Here is an 11,503-nt window from a genome sequence, read left to right on the forward strand (position 1 = left end):
TGCAGTTTTGGTCCGTCCTCCATAAATAAACATGTCCTTCCCCAAAACACAGGCTGAGTGGTACCTCCTCCCCTTTGGAACGGTCCCAGAAACCTGTGGTTTGAACCATCTGTGGGCGTCGACATCAAATGCATAAAGCACATTGCAGTAAGGAACACCTCCCCAGAGGTAGACAGTATCTTCAATCAGTACAGCTGTGTTTTCCTCACGGCTGGAGGGACCCTCAACGTGACCTCTTATTACAGGGGTCTCTGGGGTCATCTTCTGCCAGCGTAAAGACACTGTGTTGAAGACTTGTACTTCAATGGGATCTCTTCCCCTCTGGTTTACGTCTCCTCCAAAGCAGTAGATCTCGTGTCCGATCACCACAACAGCAGCCTGGTCCTTCCTATGTTCTCCTTCCAGATGTATCGTCCAGTGAACCATTTCACAGCAGCAGCTCCAGTCAATCTGGCGTTGTTAGAGGTAAATTAATCGCGGAATGACGCTTTGTTTAATGAGCATTTTAATTTATAGGGAAACAACATAATCATCACGTTGTGATGTCATTAAATGATTTCATAATGTACAACAGCTAAATGACGTCAATCAACCTGATTGGCACCTGTCATTTGAAACTTGATGGTAAAAAATAGTATTTTTCTGTACCGTAACGTCAGTAGTTAGGTGGACCCCAATGGAAACAAGCTTTGGCTTGCTTTGTGTATAGTCCACGTTGGCGTTTCCTAAATTGTTGTCCCCCCCGAAGCAAAGATTTGCTCAACACTTGGTTAAACAGAATCCTTTATTTCTTGGCTCCAAACAGTCCCTCAGTAACATAAATGTAAATGATTCCAAGTTAACAGTTGATGACACAGTAATCTGTAGAGATGACCTATCTGGGCTGTATTCTTCACAAAACCCCTGGCAGGTGAAAGCATGGCAACAAAGGTGATCAAAAATTAAATTTTGGGGCAGAATTTCCTCTTTTGTCACTAAAAGTGTGTTTAATAGTATTTCAGGTATTATTCAGAGGAGAGAACACGCCCCCAGCGCCCACAGTGTCCAGAGCACCCACAGCCACTGCGCAAAAAGCCTGGAATACGGATGTGTATATTACAGGAAACACCCGTTAAAACCTTCCAACAAACTCCGGTAAACTCCCGAATTGTACCATCACACCTGTATATTACCGTATACTGTATATTACCGTATACAGTATATGCTGCAAATCTAGTGCCCATAAATGCCCGTTATCAAACCCGGTACCTTCTAGCTGTGAGAAGAAAGACTGAATGGAACCAGACCTTCTAGAGGAGACAGACTGAATGGAACCAGACCTTCTAGCTGTGTATGATATATATATATATATATATTATATTATATATATATATATATATATATATATATATATATATATTAGAACTTGTATGTTTTAATATTGTTCATGCCGTTTGCTTTGATTGAATGATTGAACGTGAAACATTATTGTACTGTAAAAATGTCTCTTTTCCTCCTTTTTAGTATTTATTAGTTTACTAAAATTAGATTAATACACGATAATCAACGCCAAGACTTTAATTAGAAGTACACACCCAAATCAAATCATAGTACAACGTATACGTGTGTTCAATCAATTATTCAATCAAAGCAAACGGGATAAACAATATTAGTTTGGCTCTTCTACAAAAAATAAAACGTACAAGTTTAGTTACAAGGCTGTTGTTCTCTTGTATTATTTACTCACCACGGTTACGGAGTAACCTCGCATCTCGGAGGACAGTCGAGACGGGCAGTGTTGGTGGGCCAATCAGAGGCAGGCGGGGCGTTACCATGTCTATGCTCAGTGTCTGTATAGGCCAATCAGAGGCAGGCGGGGCGTTACCATGTCTATGCTCAGTGTCGGTATAGGCCAATCAGAGGCAGGCGGGGCGTTACCATGTCTATGCTCAGTGTCGGTATAGGCCAATCAGAGGCAGGCAGAGCGTTACCATGTCTATGCTCAGTGTCGGTATGGGCCAATCAGAGGCAGGCGGGGCGTTACCATGTCTATGCTCAGCTGCACACTAGATATACGGTATCATTTGGATTATAATGAACACAAACATAAACCTTATCCTTACAAACCATCATTAAACATTAAGCACACGAGCGCACGCACACACACGCACACGGACAAACACACACACGCACACACAACCACACACACACACACACAACCACACAAACACACACGCACACGCACACACACACACACACACACACACACACACCTGGCCAGAGCGACGTAGCCCAGCGCGGCGCCCACCAGCTTCCTGCCGTGCCTCTCCTCCAGGAACAGGAAGAGCAGTGACATCACATCCTGCGCGTCGGCGCCGAGCCGCGGCGCGTAGGGGGCGGGGCTGTAGGAGGCCCAGCGCCGCGCGGCGCTCAGCAGCAGCGTCAGGTGGAGAGGACTTCCTGTTCGCTCCGCCGCGCCCAGGAGACCATCGCCCTGCTCCGCCGTCAGCCTCCGACCCGCCGCCTGGGAGAGGACGAGAGGACAGACATGTCTCTGGGAGAGGACGAGAGGACAGACATGTCTCTGGGAGAGGACGAGAGGACAGACATGTCTCTGTCTCTGGGAGAGGACGAGAGGACAGACATGTCTCTGGGAGAGGACGAGAGGACAGACATGTCTCTGGGAGAGGACGAGAGGACGAGAGCATTTATAGGGCGCTAGCCCGTCCTATATTCAGCTATAGTGTAGATTTATAGGGCGCTAGCCCCTCCTATATTCAGTTATAGTGTAGATTTATAGGGCGCTAGCCCCTCCTATATTCAGCTATAGTGTAGATTTATAGGGTGCTAGCCCCTCCTATATTCAGCTATAGTGTAGATTTATAGGGTGCTAGCCCCTCCTATATTCAGCTATAGTGTAGATTTATAGGGCGCTAGCCCCTCCTATATTCAGCTATAGTGTAGATTTATAGGGTGCTAGCCCCTCCTATATTCAGCTATAGTGTAGATTTATAGGAAGCTAGCCCCTCCTATATTCAGCTATAGTGTAGATTTATAGGGTGCTAGCCCCTCCTATATTCAGCTATAGTGTAGATTTATAGGGTGCTAGCCCATCCTATATTCAGCTATAGTGTAGATTTATAGGGTGCTAGCCCCTCCTATATTCAGCTATTAGTGTAGATTTATAGGGTGCTAGCCCCTCCTATATTCAGCTATAGTGTCGATTTATAGGGCGCTAGCCACTCCTATATTCAACTATTAGTGTAGATTTATAGGGTGCTAGCCCCTCCTATATTCAGCTATTAGTGTAGATTTATAAGGTGCTAGCCCCTCCTATATTCAGCTAAGGTGTAGATTTATAGGGCGCTAGCCCCTCCTATATTCAGCTGTTAGTGTAGATTTATAGGGCGCTAGCCCGTCCTATATTCAGCTATAGTGTAGATTTATAGGGCGCTAGTCCCTCCTATATTCAGCTATAGTGTAGATTTATAGGGCGCTAGCCCCTCCTATATTCAGCTATAGTGTAGATTTATAGGGCGCTAGCCCCTCCTATATTCAGCTATAGTGTAGATTTATAGGGTGCTAGCCCCTCCTATATTCAGCTATAGTGTAGATTTATAGGGTGCTAGCCCCTCCTATATTCAGCTTAGTGTAGATTTATAGGGCGCTAGCCCCTCCTATATTCAGCTATAGTGTAGATTTATAGGGCGCTAGCCCCTCCTATATTCAGCTATAGTGTAGATTTATAGGGTGCTAGCCCCTCCTATATTCAGCTATAGTGTAGATTTATAGGGCGCTAGCCCCTCCTATATTCAGCTATAGTGTAGATTTATAGGGTGCTAGCCCCTCCTATATTCAGCTATAGTGTAGATTTATAGGGCGCCCTCCTATATTCTATTAGTGTAGATCTTTGTCTAACACAAACATTAAATTCCCATTAACAATGAATGGAGAATGTATGTGTCTGAGCACATGTTGCATGATGATGATGTAAATGTTAAATGGTGCTTTTATATTGTGCCTTTATCCAAGGTCCTTTACAGAGAGGCCGTCTTCTTCTATGGTATTGAACGGTGGTGAACGGTGGCGGTCGCTGAACTATCGCCCTCTCAGGCTGGCCGGGGGTTGAGTTAATATCAGCAAGAGTGCACGTTACCAATAATAATCTGTTTCATGGAACGCCAAGGGTGAGCCCGAAAATAGCAGCCAGGAGAATGAGACTAGCAGGACACTGCAAAAGACACCAAGATGTATGGAGAACCGGGATGACTGGAAGCAACGATGGAGGGCTCGTCTGAAGAACGACCAGAGAGCTCCCTTGATTGGTCAACCCAATCCACAGTCTTCACGGATTGGCCAAACCCTGCGTGACGTTTGTGCCTCTGAACCAATATAAGTGAAGACACGTGTTTTTACACAGCAGGACCTGACCAATAGGATACCATTGACAAATAGGATACCATCGACCAATAGGATACCATCGACCAATAGGATACCATCGACCAATAGGATACCATTGACCAATAGGATACCATTGACCAATAGGATACCATCGACCGATAGGATACCATTGACCAATAGGATACCATTGACCAATAAGACTTCTCCTAGTGAGTAATGTTACGCTGGACGGTGCGTCTGAGAGGACCAGGAACAACCAATCAAAGGGCTGTGACAGTGAGACACTATGTGTACTCCTTTGGAGGTGACTGTTGTGACATTGATGTGCGCGTATTCAACACAGTGACTTTGACGTGGAGGAAGTTGACCCCAGAGACATCTGCAACAGGATTTGAGGTTCCCACCAGCTGTAAGGGCTTCACAGCTGTGCTGATAGAATATGCTGTCTACATCTGGGGAGGGAGTTATTTTTTCACAACATTCTACAAACAGGAGTACAACCATATTTATGCATTTGATGTCGACGCCCACAGATGGTTCAAACCACAGGTTTCTGGGACCGTTCCAAAGGGGAGGAGGTACCACTCAGCCTGTGTTTTAGGGAAGGACATGTTTATTCATGGAGGATGGACCGGGACTGAATGGACTAATGACATGTACAAGTTGGACACCACCACAATGGTCTGGACTTTAATTAACACCAGAGGAACTCTACCTCCTGCTACAGAATATCACTCTGCTACCATTATCGGGACAAAGATGTTTGTATTCGGGGGTAGGAAGAGGGGTCAGACCTACAACACCATCAGAGTGTTTGACACAGAGACCAACCATTGGATGAACACACCTTCTCCACTGCTTCTACCAGGAGGACGCTACGGTCATTCAGCCTTTACCTACAATGGAGAGTTGTACGTATTCGGTGTCAGCAACTGGAAAAAGACTTTCAAATATGTGTGGAAGTTCAGTCCAGAGACCTTATCCTGGAAGAAGGTTGAGCCCAAGGGGAAACGCCCAGGTTATAACTATAGGAGGTGCTATTGCATGGTGGGCGATCGTGTCATCGTCGTTGGATCAGACTACAGACCTGGTGACCTGTACGTCTTAGACCTCAGTCCTAGTCTCAAGACTTTATGTAAGCTAGCCGTTATTCAGTGCAATCTGAGGACGCTGGGACTGAGACGTGACATCAGCAGGGAACTGACAGCCATGACTACCTCCATACAGTAGTGACATGTCGGTCATGAACGAACGAATCAAAAGAACTAGTTATTTTTGGTGAACAAAAACCGATCCGGTCACTTCCGTGAACGAGCCGTTCTGAAATGCAAACGACGGGGAGTCGCCCGGCTGCGAGGCTGCGAGCCGGAGCCTGGAGGGGGCGGGGCCGTGCTCTCCGTCTCCGGGCTCCCACAGCCAGTGGCGTGCACAGATAGACACTAGGGGGTGCTCTAGCACCCCCTGCCCTTTTGGCCATGTGCTCTAAAAGAAAATGTGTAGTGTGTGGACCATGCGGTGACATTGATCAAATCTTGATAAAAAAATGCTTCTACTATATTATTTAGGCCCCCACAATCTAAAGCTATGTGTTTCTATGTCAGTGGTTCTTCGATTAAAGAAAAATAGCAGACCTACAAGCTCATAGATCTGCTATTTTTCAATAGCTAAAGCACCAAAATGGGTTCCCGCCCCAAAATGCGCTGCACAAGGTGCCCTTTTTTCACTTGAGCACCTGCCCCTCTAAATGTCTGTGCACGCCACTGACCACAGCGCACAACAGTTGCAGAGGAGAAGTGGGTGGAGACTGACTGGTCATACGATTCGTTCTTCGTTCAAAGTTTCATTCTTCGTTCAAAGTGGGTTGGATCGGTCATACTGGTACATTGACCGAGGAGACCGAAAGACCGAAATGCATATTTCCGTTCAAAGTGCTGTAACAGTATAACCGACCGGGAGGGAGAAGGGGGTGGTGACTGAACGAAGTTGCTGTAAACTAACTGTGAAGTGTGTACGAATGACTGACTTGGGTCTGACATTGTCTAGCATTGGAAACCCATACGTTTTATTTTCGCGGAAGGAAAGACCGACGAGTCTAATAATGAAATTATACTATTATGGTGAAATTATATCAATGGAAAATAAACAGGCTAATACATACATACAAAAAAAAAGTATTTAATGCCATAAAAACATGAAAATAGATTAGGCTCCTTCTTTATACTAATTCATTTATACTAAGCATTAATAGCATACAATTCATATTACCATAATTGGTTAGTATAGATTAAATATAGGAGGGGCTCAAAAACCATGGAAACTAAAGGGATGGAGGGTAGAGGAATGGAGTTAATCAAAGATAATATTTTATTTGTGGATATAAATTATATATTTCCCCTCAAATATCTTAGTTTTACCAACATTGTTAATGTGAAATAGTTTCTATATGCTTTTTATTTATTTAAATTGTGATAATTGCTATAGCTACTGGAGCTCTGGTGGTCCCAGACAGACAGGGGATGTAAAGAGGAAATTATGCCCGGGTAGAAGGGTTCATGCCTGGGGCTGGGAGGAGTGACTGGTGCTGACATCGCGGATCGTCTGACTCTGCCAAAACGGAACAGTTACCCTTAAAAAAACCCACATCCATTCAGTTTCATTGTAACTACCACCGACTACATCACCAATAAACTGCAGACTTTCATCAACCACTGCCTAAGACGCATCCTCAGGATCTTCTGGCCAAACCGCATCAACAACATCAACCTATGGGAACGCACCAAACAAGAAGCAATAGAGATACAGCTGATAAGGAGAAAGTGGAGCTGGATTGGTCACACACTAAGTAAGAACAACACAGCAATAACTAAACAGGCACTGACGTGGAACCCACAAGGAAAACAGAGGGAGCAGAGGGAGACCCAAAAACACCTGGAGAAGGAGCACGGAGCTAGATGTCAAACAGAAGGGACTGACGTGGAAACAGCTGGAGAGGATGGCCGAAGACAGACGAGGGTGGAAACGACTCATCAATGGCCTATGTTCCGAAAGGAATTCAAAGGCCTAAGTAAAGTAACTAAGATTTTCGATCATAATTTTATAATACCGTATTTAGCTATAACGAGCGCAAATGTTCGATGCTAATTGACAGTGCTACTCTGCTACTACCATAGACCGTAGGGGAAAAAATGGCTACTCTCAGCCGCACCAGAGGACTGGGGACAGGGAGGAACTCCTGATATGGTCAGCAGCACACTCTTTAGTAGGGAGGATTACCACAACAAAACAAAAACAATAAGTGATATTTGAATTAAGTGAAATCACTGAATAGGGGGGTCATGACAGATGTCATCAAAAATGGGGACAGGGGGGGCATGGCTGTGGCCCAAAGGGAACTAAATCGGATGCTGTCTCTGGCCAAAAGAAACCACTGAGCTGCACTAGAGCAGAGTGTCGGCACCATGAACACTAAGGGTCTATGGGATCATATGAAAACAATAACCCAACATGAACACAAACCGAAATCCCATTGCTACACTGGATGAACTAGCAAAAGCCAATGAATTGAATGACTTTTTCCTCCGTCATGACACTGACTCAGAGCAGGAGTCTGTGGACTTTAATATTGATTCTATCATGTGTAACCTTTCTGATCGACTTCTCATTGATCCTAAACAGGTCCAGAGTGTCTTTAGCAGGGTATGCCTGATGGTTTGCCTGCCTTGTTGTTAAAGAAGTGCTCTGAAGAGCTTACAGTTGCCTGGTGCCCTATTTTCCAACAGTCTGTAGACAAACACGGTTCCTGATATCTGGAAAAAGTCACTAATAAGTCATGTTCCCAAAGTATCTTGTCCCTCTGTGAACAAAGACTACAGACCTATTGCTTTAACTTGTGGGGTTATGAAATGTTTTGAGAGAATTATCGTGAACTCACTTAAGTCTCATGTGGCTTCCTTTATGGATCCTTTACAATTCGCGGACAGGGCTGGGCGCAGAACGGAGGATGCTGTAGTCAGTATAACCCATTTAATTAGCAAGCACTTGGAGGAGCCAAAGGCGTATGCTCGTGTCCTTTTTGCAGACTTCAGTTCTGCTTTTGATACTGTAAGCCCTCTGTTACTTGTCCAAAAGCTAAATAACATGAATGTAAATCCATTCATCATTAGATGGTTCCACTCCATGTTAACAAACAGATCTCAACAGGTAAAGGTGAACTCAGTACTCTCAAGCTCTAAATTGTGTAGCACAGGTGTGCCACAAGGGGGGGGTGAGTTCACCATTTCTTTTCACTGCCTACACAAATGACTGCAGAAGCAGTCAGCCAAACAACTGCATCTTGAAATGTTCTGATGACACTGTAATAGTCAGCCTGTTGAGGGGTGTTGAACAACCGGTGGGTTATATCAGTGAGATCAATAACTTTAAAGACTGGTGTGATAATAGCCACCTTATGTTAAACACCACAAAAACCAAAGAGATGATCTTCGATCCAAAAGGTGTCCACATCCATGACCCAGTGGTCATGGGGGGCACGCAAATTGAGCAGGTTGTATCACCTGGGGATCCAAATGGACAACCAGCTCAAATGGAATGTCCATGTGAACTATCTGTGTGCCAAATTGGCACAACGCTTGCACTTTCTCCGCAGGCTCAGGCTCTTTGGTGTGAGCAAGGGAGTCATGTCAACCTTCTATGATGCAGTGCTAGGTAGCATTATTAGATATGGCATGTCAGCTTGGTTTGGGACACTCTCTGTCCAGCTCAAATCTAGAATAGCTAAAATGGAAAAAACAGCCATGAAGGTAATTGGTAGGAAAGATTCTCCATCTCTTCAGACAATCTTTGAGAAAACGGTGCTCAGTCTGTCAAAGAGAGTGTTGTCTGATCCTTCACATATATTATCTTCAGTCTGTCAAACAGAGTGTTGTCTGATCCTTCACATATATTATCTTCAGTCTGTCAAACAGAGTGTTGTCTGATCCTTCACATATGTAGCATGATCAGAAAGGACAATTAAGCTGATTATGCGAAATTGGGACAAAACGCACCACAGATTGGGTGAGAGAGATTGGGTGGGAAAATTCCACTAACCTTTTGCCCAAAGTGGTAAACCACAGGACACAGTCACTAGCTGTTGATGATAATCAGGGCTAACCTCGAAATGAACTAATGATTGTTTTTCTTTACAGCACACGCACAGACTCGCACGCCAAATACACACACAGCAAGAAGCACGCAAAACACTGAGACATGCACTGACGTGAATGTCAGCATTTTTGCGAAAATGTATGTGTGTTGGGTGGGGGGGGGTGTGTTGACTTTAGCATAAAGTTTGCCCCAGCGACAGGAACTAGCTAACTTCAAAGAAAGGGCTGGAGAAGTCCTTATCGCTGCGTTGATGTTTTACATCTCAATAGGTTGTAAGAATGTTTGGGGCATTGAGAAACAGGTATGCTAGAATAGTGTCATGTGGGGGACAAAGGAACGCCCGCTAAGAAAATAGGATATATACATTTGTTTCTCTCTCTCTCGCTCTCTTCCAACTCATCAAGCCGACTGAATAAGTCGTGGTACCAGCAGCGGACCTGCCAAGACCCTAAGTCAAATATCGCGGACTCAGAGATATCTCGTGGACTTAAGAGAACCCACAGACAAAGAGTTTCTCTGAACTCTCCGTGTTTATTTAACTCATAACTAGAGTTAATTGCATTCGCTAGTTACACGCGATTAAGACCAAAGAAGACCACCGTGTTTTCCCCGGTATCCAGAACGTAGGAGAACATCAAACCTTTTGGGTTTCAGCAACGCAGGTTGGTTTTGAGCGAATGAGTTCATTATATGCCTTAAAACGACTGGCCCCTGGTACACTTAATTCCAGACAAGAGCTCCCTCTTTCGTCAGAGTAGGAAAATGCCTCTCGTTTCTTTATCTAGCAAGAGGCGCACGCTAGAGTCATTATTTCTTCCTATTCACCTTTCTTTTTATCCTCTTTAATTTGTACCTTTCCTCATTATTGTTTTCACGGATGCAGCTACAATCTCAGACGGATTGTGTTTGATAGGCTCCTTTGAAATGTGTTACTCACCGTAGCTATTAAATATTCGTATTTAGTAGCTACCGGGACGATCATATTAAATAAAGTAATACCCACCAGTAATTGTTGTATCTGTAGTCATCAGATTTATTTTTGAATCTTTCTTGCTGTTGGTAACGGACAAACTCGATCGAGCGGTTACCAAAGCAACAAGGAGGTCATATCTGATCAATGCAGATCGGCACATTCGTTTGCTAATGACCTTCACGTTTGACTCATGCTCAGACAGGAGGGTCGCTAGACAAAGGGTATTGCTATGTATTTGTGTGTTGTAAACATTTGTAACAGTAATCGATATAATAAAAATACCCTAATTGACTATACAAATTATCAATTTGTTCATTTGCATTTATTTCGATGTATGATTATTGTGTTCAGTTTAGATGTGTATTTTGGAGATTCGTATGACCATTTACCAACATTAATTCAAAGACTCACGTCCAACGGAAAGACGTTTATTTTAATGCAAGGCAAATAAGTAAGGATAACGAGATTATTACGAACTTCCATCCAGAAGTTCCTAATGAGCTTAATTGACTGATATGACCAGTCAATATTCTTCTAGAATCTGACTACACATATATTATCTTCAGTCTGTCAAACAGAGTGTTGTCTGATCCTTCACATATATTATCTTCAGTCTGTCAAACAGAGTGTTGTCTGATCCTTCACATATATTATCTTCAGAGTGTGAGCTGTTACCCTCTGGTAGACGCTACAGAGCGTGTCGTTGCAAGAGCAACCGCTTCAAACTTTCTTTTCTTCCCACTTCAATTGTTCTACTAAACAACCGCCACATAGTTCATAGTTCTTAGTGGGGAAGGGACTTCTTGACCTTCATCAGTTATTTATTGCACTTTACTGTGATTGTGATACTATAAACTGTGAATACTCTAGCACTTTTTTAATATTATATACCTTCTCTTATTGCAATTTGCACTTCGCTTGTGATACTCTTGTGACTTGTACTTTGCTGCTACTGTGTTTTGTCTTTTGTGTATTGTCTGTCTGTTTTTAAAAAGCGTTGATGTA

This window comes from Protomyctophum parallelum (assembly GCF_964188405.1).
Source record: "Protomyctophum parallelum genome assembly, chromosome: 6".
Classification (NCBI taxonomy): Eukaryota; Metazoa; Chordata; class Actinopteri; order Myctophiformes; family Myctophidae; genus Protomyctophum; species Protomyctophum parallelum.